Below are 10,384 nucleotides of genomic sequence, written 5' to 3'. Positions count from 1 at the left end.
GGGTATGTGCCACAGAAATTTCGGTAGGTCCCACTACTCACCGCTGATTCAATAAAAATAAAGACCACTGGTTCACTAAAAAAGTCTTGGTGGACCCCGGCATAATACACTTTCGTGTTAAAATAAAGAAACCAGAAACTATCACTATCATAGATGGTTATGCCACAGAAATTGGGTAAATCCCACTACACGCAACTTCCACTAAAAATGACTCTGGGAAAGTCACTATAAGCCACAACCGGCCAAGCACCCCTAAGGCGGAGCCCTGTTGGCATTCGAAAACGCAGCAACGTGTTGAGGTGATGGTGCTGGTCGTTTTCGCTATCGCAATCTGCATTGTTAAAGCCATAGCAAGTCGTTCTCAATGCTGAATATATATGTACAAAAACACTTTGCTCATCATGCGCATCGCGTGAGCGCGTAAGATATCCGTACGAAAACGTTTAAATGATGAAACAAATAAGTAATAACTCTATGCTATTGAAACACTTTTCAAAGTGAAGAAATGTGTTGCGCCAGATACACAAGAAGTAAAATTTGTATTTCATTAACTGGACACAGCAGAGGGACAGCACCGCATGCGACAACTCTTTCTATTTTTTAGTCATATGCTTTACAGGAGATGCTAATGCCTTTACGCGCGCCGGAATCCCCTCTTTCATTGCAAGCATAACCAAAATACACACAAAACATTGAAAATATATAAAAGCACAAGGAAAAGTTACCAACACTTGCGAAGTGTCGCAACCATGTAAATAAAGGCACTGAGGGAACTCATACAGTTTCGTAATGAAGATAAAGTACACAAAAGGGTCCATTCTGTCTATGGACATTCGCAAAGCATATGATCATGCTGAGCAATGTGCTATTGTGGAAATTCTTCACTGGCTCCAATTCCCCAGTCGAGTCTGCGCGTTTGTGAAAGCCTTTCTCCACGATCGCAGCTTTTCCATTCGCCTAGCAGGTCAACAAGTTGGACGGTTTGTTTCCAATAGAGGTGTCCCACAGGGATCTGTGCTAGCACCAGTTCTTTTTAACGTGGCCCTCCTCCCACTGGGATGGAAGCTGGCGCTAATACACCACGCAAAATACATCATGTATGCAGGTGAGATCACCCTTTGGTCAGTGCACCCTGAAATCAGCTGTCAAGAACAAGCTTTGCAAGAGGCCCTCGACATAACTCATAACTGGTGCACCCAGATTGGGCTAGAAATCTCCAAAGAAAAAACGAAGTTTATGTCGGTTGCGAACAAGTATGGACGTCGTATACTGGCAGTTCGGCCTCTGCTGTTAATTTTGGATCAGCAGCCGCTACATGAAACTTCGAATCTCCGTGTGCTTGGCCTGGAAATTCACGCCACCGGATCTGCAGGACCTTGGGTCAAAAGTGCCAAACAGCAGGCATCAGAAACTATCCATCTCATACGACGGATTGCGAAGAAATCTGGTGGCGCTAACTCCAACATGGCTCGCCTCCTTGTCCGTTCGATATTGCAACCGAGGCTCGTCTACCAAGCCCAGTTTCATCACCTCACGCTGGCAGAGTGGGCACGTATAGAGGCGATTAACCACGAAGCCATGCGGGCCATAACTGGACTGCCACGTATCACTCCGTTAACAGTACTGCAGCAGGAGTCCCAACTAAATACCATTGACGAGTTAGTACACCAGCGTCGCTGTGCGCGCAACCTCAAGCCATCAACGTTCTGTTCGGTTGCTGCATTGGCGCGGTACATGGGCCAAGAAGTTCACCATTCCCCTTCAGAGACGAGCATTATTGCCCCGTGGAACAAAATGCAACTCACTGAAAACAAACCTCTTGGTCGCCTTTACAACCCGGTTCCACGCCAGGCGAACGCCCAAGTTTCCCGTTTGCTTCGTGCCGATCACCAAGATACCGCCACTCTCGTCGCCTATACTGATGCCAGTGTGAGTGGCACCACCATTCACACCGCTCTTGTATGTCCATCAATACCAGAGGCTTGCCAGACATGCTCGTATTTTGCGGATCCCGCACCACCGGCTCACCTTGCTGAGCTGGCTGCCATACGTGACGGATTGGCAGCACTGATACCTTTTCTTATACCTGACAGATGCTCTCAGCTCATCATTCGTACGGACTCGACGCAAGCTATCCACGATATACGACGAGTGTATCCGTCTACGTCACTCTCGGATAGTATTCACCATCTTGCTGCCTCCGCATCTGTACGGATACGTGTTCAGTGGGTGCCTCGGGCCGCTTTGCCGGACCTTGTCAAAGCTGATTTGGCAACCCACCCACAAGTCACACCGCACCCACTACCGCATTTTCCTGAGGATGCTCAAGGACAGATGCTACGGGAAAAAGAAAGCCTCCGACGTACCACACGAGCTCTTATACCTCCGTGTGGGTCAGACCTCCCTGGTGGTTTAACACGCCGAGAGGAGGTTACGTTGCGGAGGCTTCGTGTTGGGGTTGCACTTACCCCATCCGTGACCACCCTTTGGGCGCAAAAGTACCGCGGCCCGTATGGTACATCGTGCCCATTTTGCGACGCTCCAATCAGCGATGTAACTGTCACACACCTATTGTGGACATGCACGGGTCTACAATTAAGCCGTCGTCGTCACCTACGTGCAACAGGCCTCAGGCCTGGCCGACCACCCGACCTTGACCGCTGGATTAGTGGACCTCACCACCGCTCGTTACTGGACTTCATACACGAAGCAAATTTATATGTGTATTTCTGAATAAATATCATGCCTAAGGGCAGACTTTCGAAAAAAAAAAGTGCACTAGTGGCTCATTTTTTCTTTTTTTTTTAGTGCACATTCTACATACTCAGAAAAAAAATCTCACTGGGTCCCTTATGAAGTTCGCCTAAAACGACTCGAAGGCGAAAGCCATCGTTTTCTTCTCAGTCATTGTAGTAATCCCGCGCCCCTTCGAAAGCTTTCTGCACCCAACGTGCTTTTGCGCTGCCTCCAGGATCGGAGACAGTGCAAGTTTTCTGTACCTTACAGTGATTTGCACTGCCTCCGTGATCGGCCCAACTCTGACTCAGCGATTATGTCGTCTGATGACGTCGTTATGTGGCGTCTCGTTATGTGAAGCCATGGGGACGTCACAAATTTCGGCAATCTTGTGACGTCATGATGACGCCACATGGTGACGTCATCACGTGATGATGAAATTCTTGCATTCCTCGTGTTGACGCCAACTTTCGCGTTTGCTGACGCACCTAAGTCTTCCGCCTTAAAAAAGTAAGATTAGCCGCATGAAATAACTGTATCTGTGTGGTATTCCTGTATTCTCAACAACGATTTTAAGCGCCATAAATCCTTTCTTGCAGCTGCATTTTTGGTGTTGTGAAGAAGGATCAAATAAGCGGAATGGGGCACCAATTTCACGCTAACAGGACAAAACAACGAAATTGAGATCGTATAAGCCGTGGATAAGCGCATGATGCGACGAACCTTTCTTCCCACTTTCATCTCAGCGAGAATAAACAGCCAAAAGAAGCTAGGTAACAAATATAGCTTCGCAAAGGGTTTCAACGAGGCACTGTCTGAGCTCGCAGCAGGGACGAATCCCTCCTGTTCCAATCTTCCCATTTCTCCTTCTAATCTCCGCGAATTTTGCTTTTACTCTACGTTTTCATTCTATTTCGTTGACCCTGTTCTTTCGCAGATGAAAGCGCACGCCTCCTATTGCGTTTATAGTGGCACAGGCATCCCGTATAGGAGGACAAATTGGCCAGAAAGAAACTATGCGTCAGCCGATGCGTGCTCACGTGAAACAATTTCGCCCCTCTCTCGAGCCCCATCCGCTTCTATTCCATCTACCCCACAGAGAGAAACAAAGTCTCCGACGCCATCACACACGCCCGAAGAGAAACCCATGCCCCATTTCCCTACGTTGTGATGCCCTATTGCTCACGCCACTGAGCGCAATTCTGCTAGCGTTCAGCCGAGACATATTGGACGGCAAAACTTTGCCTTTAAAACACACACACACACACACACACACACACACACACACACACACACACACACACACACACACACACACACACACACACACACACACACACACACACACGCACACACGCGCACGCACACACACACACACACACACACACACACACACACACACACACACACACACACACACACGGACGGACGGACGGACGGACGGATGGACGGACGGACGGATGCACGCACATACACTGGCAAGAATAAAATGCGGCAACGTGGAACGACAAGCCACCTCGATAGCCTCCAGAAAAGATCAGATTGCCGTATCGGAAACGATAGCAGAAGCACACGCGTGCTCAGTTAGTACCTTAAAACAGCATGTGTGAACTCAAAGTTTGGATGAAATAACGAAATGAAGTTAAAATCTAGCTGCGTCTGTGTCTCTTTTTTTTCTGTACTGTGTTCATTTGTACGCTGAAAATGTTCCTATAATTTGTTAGAATACGACCCAACAACAAATCAAATGCGGCACATAAAACAAACAGTAATTGAGAGTATTTGAAAGTGACGTCTAAATAGTACAGACTTGTTAATAGTGCATACATAATTGCTTTCCCCGGGAAGTCGTCTTAGCATGCGATAACGGGCCCTGCAAATTTTTTCTCTCGTTTTGCTGGACACACGTTGATACTTTAAAAAAAAGCTTGGTTCTGTACTTTTGCTCTTTTACTCGCTCACGTTTTGCAGGGAAAGGAAGTTTCGGTCACTTCAATAAAAGGAATCCTTCCGCTACATTGATAACATTGATATTGTTACGTGCAAGCACAAGATCTCGACACGTCGTGTGGGGCGTCGACACGCGGACAATTATATCAAGAAGATCACTGGGCCCGATGATTCATTTTCCAGTCGACATTAATTGTATTTGCACAACCCGCATCAAGATTGACGTGGGATTGACTTCGACAGATGCTGTCCAAGAAAAAGAAATATAAAGAAAAAAATACTGCGAATGTTTCGTTTATACGGCACGTCTTTTTCCTTTTAGCACGTCACGATGGCTCGGGAAGAAACAGCCCGCCCTTTATCTCAGTCGACCTTTCGCGCGGCCGGGCTTTCGTGATAATGGTTTTAAAAAGACATTATGGAGTCCACGTTCTCCGCGCAGTCACATTTTCTTAAAGGAGTCCCTCCTCTGCTCCCCCAATTTCTTTCGACGCCCTCTGGCGGGCGCCGCTTTCGTACTGGCTGCTTATCTGCGCACACGTCAGCCAGGCGTGTCGTCCTCTCACTCTCCTTCCTTCTCTACCCCAGGGCGCTATTATCTGCGAGAAGGCTTCGCTTGGAGCAGCGTTCCTTTCGTAAAGCCATGCAGTACACTGCAGACTGGAGGAGCTCGAAGCCCATCTTGTTCGTGAATTCATGTAAATAATTATTTTAACACGAAAATGTTTTATGCCGGGGTCCACCACAACTCCACTGACGTATTTCCGTCACGAGTATGACGTCATAAAAAATAAAGACTAACAGTGGGGAAAAAAGAACTCAAGGAAAAGTTCCGTCACCGGGAATCGAACTTACGACCCTTCGCTCCGCAGCGCGAAACGATTCGGATACGGACGGCACGTTCTTCACAATGCTAACGACGACCTATTTATATACACCATTTGCCGGTGACTGCACTCATAGATCGGTGTTACAGCGTGTTTTCGTTATCACTTGCGAGATGGCGCGAAGGGCTCGAAGAGCGCGCTTTAAAGGTCGTCGCCATTGCGACAACCTTTAAACGCGTGTAGACGCGTGGTCGCGTGTGCGTGCGCTTATCTCGTGATCGCGGTGGTTTGTACGTCTCGCGTTGAGAGCACGAAAGACACTTGGCTCACTGCAGCGGCCGCTTTTGCGAAAGGAGCGCGGTGCTCACGCAGAAATAAGTTACAAATGTGACAGTTCGCTCTCATCCTGTGTATGTTTGTTCCGTGCGTCTTTCTGCTTGAGCAGCGCGTCGCAAGTTTCGAGCTGCTTGCCGTTCTTCGCGTGACATTACAATTTGTTGCTGTATAGCATTCATTAATTCGTTCTTGGGGCGAAAGAATGCGCAAGAAACGCTAAACTACGTCTGTGAGGACCCGTTTCACTTTCATGTTATACCGATTCCTGTGACAGAGGGATCAGTCATGCTTTTGTTTTTGAGCGTCTAACCATGTTGCAGGTTTTGATACAAGCACCATGTATGTCGGCTAGTTCCTTAAACATCTTGAACTAAGGGGCAGCGCGAAAAACGCGGGCGCAAAGTAAGCGCAAAACAACCACACGTAGCGCTGACTAACAAGCGACTTTTATTGTTGGGAAGAACGTATACAAATCCATAGTCTCGTCCATATGACACAAAAGGAAAGACACGAGATGGTTCCCATCACATGATACTACACTGGCATGGCGAAAGAAAATCAAAAGACACGCTATTTCTTTGTCTGATAGTAAAACTGATGGTGTGCCCGCACATTTGTCATTCAACATTGCAATTGTGTGGGCTAGATTCGCGCGTCATTTGGTTACCGCTTTTGGTTAACACTTCAAGTTTTGGGTAACACTTCAAGAAGAGAGAACAGAAATTATCATCATCATGCACCGTCACGTGCTCTCTTCAAGGGTGCCGATATGGGGTTCTTGGTTCATCGTAAACTGGCTTGTAGCACAGCGCGCAAACGAACGAGGACAAAAAATTACACCATTTCTCGCTAAAGGGGACCATGAGGCGATGCGAAGCCGGAGCACTTGCGCGATCGCGTTCCGTTGGCGCTCGTTGGGCGTGCTACTGACCTCGCGTCGTGGAACGCGAAGAGGAAAGCTACGCGCGTCTTGTCTTCCCTCTAGCCTGGCCGTTAATTCTCACAGGGCGAGCGGGGAACGCGGTCGACAGGCGTGCGAGAGGGGGGCAGGCAGCGTAAGAGAGGAGAGAGAGGGGTAGGGGACGCGCTGGTGCTCATCGCGGCGTTGCGCAGAGAGAATTTCGGCATGTCTAGCCCGCGTTTCAGAGGAAGACTGGGAAGGGGGAGGGGAGAGGTACAGTGGAGAGTGTGAGTGGAGAGGGTATGCGCATGCGCAGTAAGGGTGGTCACGCCGCACACCACCACCACCGGATTGAACTCCGCCATAAGATACTTCGCATCTAAAAGAAGTACACAACGAGCACAAGCTCAAACTTTCAACAACGAAATTTTGTTTCCACGATCGATCATATATTGGCACACAGAACCTCACGACAATGATAACATAGCTTTTTGTTTCCACGCCATCTCCACGAAGTGAATGCTGATGAGTGGGGCGAAGCTCCAACGCTAACTAGCGCGCGCGCCGTGTGTGCAGCGGAGCCGGGGAGTGCAGGTGTGTGCCGCGCTGCCTGAGTGGCGGCACGCCATCTAGCGGGTGCCCTTTGAATTATAGCACAACTGCGCCTCTAGCAAGAGCAATGAGAACTATACACTGTAAAAAATTTTTCTTGAAAAAAAAAACAGGAATTGTCTGGCAGCTGGCCTGCTAGAAAATTTCTGTTCTCTTTCTGTTTTCTGTTTTTACGTTTTTGTAATTTTACATGTCTCTTCTGTTCCTCCTAACAGAAAATTTCTGTAACTTACATAGTTTTTTTCTGTTTTCAGTAACAGAAAATGTCTGTAATGTTACATGTTTTTTTTGTTCTCAGTAACAGTAAATTTCTGTAATATCGAATAATTTTTTTCTGTTTTCAGTAACAGAAAACTTCTGTACCTTGACATGGTTTTTTCGGTTCTCACTAACAGAGAATTTCTGTTATTTTACTACACTTTTGGTTTTTTAGTACACAAATCTTCTGTGACTTGACAAGTTTTTTTATTTGTTCAGTACAGGGAGTTTCTGTAATTAAAATGAGCTTTCTGCTTTAAGTAACAAGAAACTTTTGAAATTGTATTTCTTTCTCATCGCAGCAACGTCAGTTGACAAATATTCTGCAATTTGACACGTTATGCAAACAAAATGTATGCGGTGCAAGAACAGAAAATCTCACAGACAGAAAGAACCACAATTTTTTTTTCCATCTGCATTGTCCCCTTTATAGCACACATCCTCTCTCACAAATTCGTTAATTCAGTTCACCAAAGAGTGAAATACAAACAAGTTTATTGACATGAAACGTAGAAGTTCAGGCAGTTGCCAACATGTGCATCTTGAAATACGAGAGATGCCCACACTATCCCAAGCGGTCACTTGCGTTATTCGAAGGTCGCAGGTTCGGTCCCTGCCAACGGCATGTTATCTTTTTGACCACTTTACTTTCCTCACATTTCCTTCGTAATGACCACAAATAATATCCCCTGTAGTTGCGTTAGCTTTCTTGTCTGTTGTAATTATTGTTGTGTCCTAACAAAGAAAAACAAGCCATTACAATTCCCGTTTCGTTCCCTATGCCGACAGTATCAAAAGGGGTCAAGATTCAGGAATCTCCAGGGATATTGTTCGAGTTGGCAGGCACAGATGTTTAAAAGTCAAGTCCTTGAGGAAGCTAATCAATGACGCCACTTTCAGGTTCATGTGCTGCTTCCCTCGTGTATGTTCAGTCTTTGTGCCCTCTCCGAGACTGACAGTGGCAATTGAACTAAAAAGAAGAGGCAATTCTGTTTAGCTGTCCAGAAGTACCTAAATATTCTTAGATACAGTGTAATTACAAAGTTACCCACTAGCTTTTCATTAACAATAGGCTTCTCTGCATACATACATCTCTATTTACATTACGTTCACTTTAAATACAATATTGCCACATAAGTCTAAAATGAAACTCCTAACCTATCTAACACTAAAATTAGAATTTGAACCTTCTAATGTCTAAGTACTGACAGCCAGTACGTTTGTGGATACTCGCAAGCAGTATACCATAAAACAGGTAGCTTCTCATTGAAGGGATAATGGTTTAGTTTTAGTACTTTTGTTCCAAAACGTTTTCTTTTCCTTTTAACTAAATGAAGCCATCTCAATGAATAAAGGTATTTTATGTGTGCAATATACCATACATTTTTTTTTCAGTGTTACCGCAAAGCTAGAGTTATTGACCAATGTATTGTACCAAAGATTTAATTTCAATCTCACCTATGAGTGAACTCCAGGGTAAGACTTGCCTCTTTTGGGTAGGCAACGTTGAAGCAAAGTCTGCTAGGAATAATATCTTGAACGCCTCTCTAGGACTGCAAGCTTGCATGAGAGGAACGCCGTCAATGCAAACTGTAACGGACTTCGCTGTCAGGAAACCACCACCTGCAAGTTGAAAATTTGGGTTCAAGATTTACTCATATTTCGAAGGGGAGAATAGCATACCTTTAGCAAATATGAAAGGCCAACTTGGCATTTCCTGAAGGTCATCATCCCAGATGGTATCCTTGAATAAAGAAACGAGCATTGATGGAATAAGTGGGCACGAGGCAAAATAGAATTTGTTAATAACAGGAAACAGCGCGGGGAAACGGGACAAGAAAGGCTGACAGGACTTTCTTGTCCCGTTTGCCCGAGTTGTTTTCTGTGATGAAGCCAAGCCAACAAGCTCCCTTTTAAACAATTTGTTAAAACTGGATGTTTGCACATACTTTACCACGGCGTACTCTCAAACACTTTGATCGCTCCAGCGATGCTTAACAAAAAGCACAATGCAAGAAAAAAGATAGAAAATCAACAAGCGATTTTCAAGCTGCATTAGCACCGAATCTCTTCACCTAAGTGGAAGTGAGATGGCGCATTTTGAAAGTGCTGGTCTGCACCTGCGATGGTTCACTCTATTTTCGGTGTACAGTCGAGCCCAGATATATCGAACTCGATGAAGATTGTGAAATAGTTCCATAAATAAATAATTCGATATTCGAAATTGTGCTCATAATAAAACGATGATGACGTAACAGATGTGTACACTTGCAAAAAGACGGCAGATTACCGATTGGCGTATCCGAAAGCAGCAACGTCGATAGGCACACGACGGTTATAATAATTTATTTGATGAGAAAAAAGCCGATCAGGTCAACGGGGCTCAATTGGCAGCACACGTGAAATGCACAAGAAAGAAGAAGTGAAAAAAATTGTTGCAGTGGCTTAGCTCGGCTATGCCAGGATAACGTAGCGTTAGCAAAGGTTCAGCTAATTATTCTTAGCTTTCCTAATTGTCTAGGATTAACTTGGTTATCATGCTTACTGCTGCTACAATGACACACACACGGTATACGTATTATGTGGCACATATATATTTATTTTGCCAGGCAACTACTTCGGGATCCGATGAGTTAAGCTTCACCGCTCTTCTGCACCGTTGAGCAGCATTTCCGCTCTCCTTCTCCATGGCTATACCACACTGGTAAACGCCAGTCAGAGGCGCTATCAAGCGCTCCGCGCGCGGTCAGACGGCACTGCACAG

Source organism: Rhipicephalus sanguineus, chromosome 11, assembly GCF_013339695.2.
Source record: "Rhipicephalus sanguineus isolate Rsan-2018 chromosome 11, BIME_Rsan_1.4, whole genome shotgun sequence".
Taxonomy (NCBI): Eukaryota; Metazoa; Arthropoda; class Arachnida; order Ixodida; family Ixodidae; genus Rhipicephalus; species Rhipicephalus sanguineus.
Note: the sequence above shows the minus strand (reverse complement) of the source record.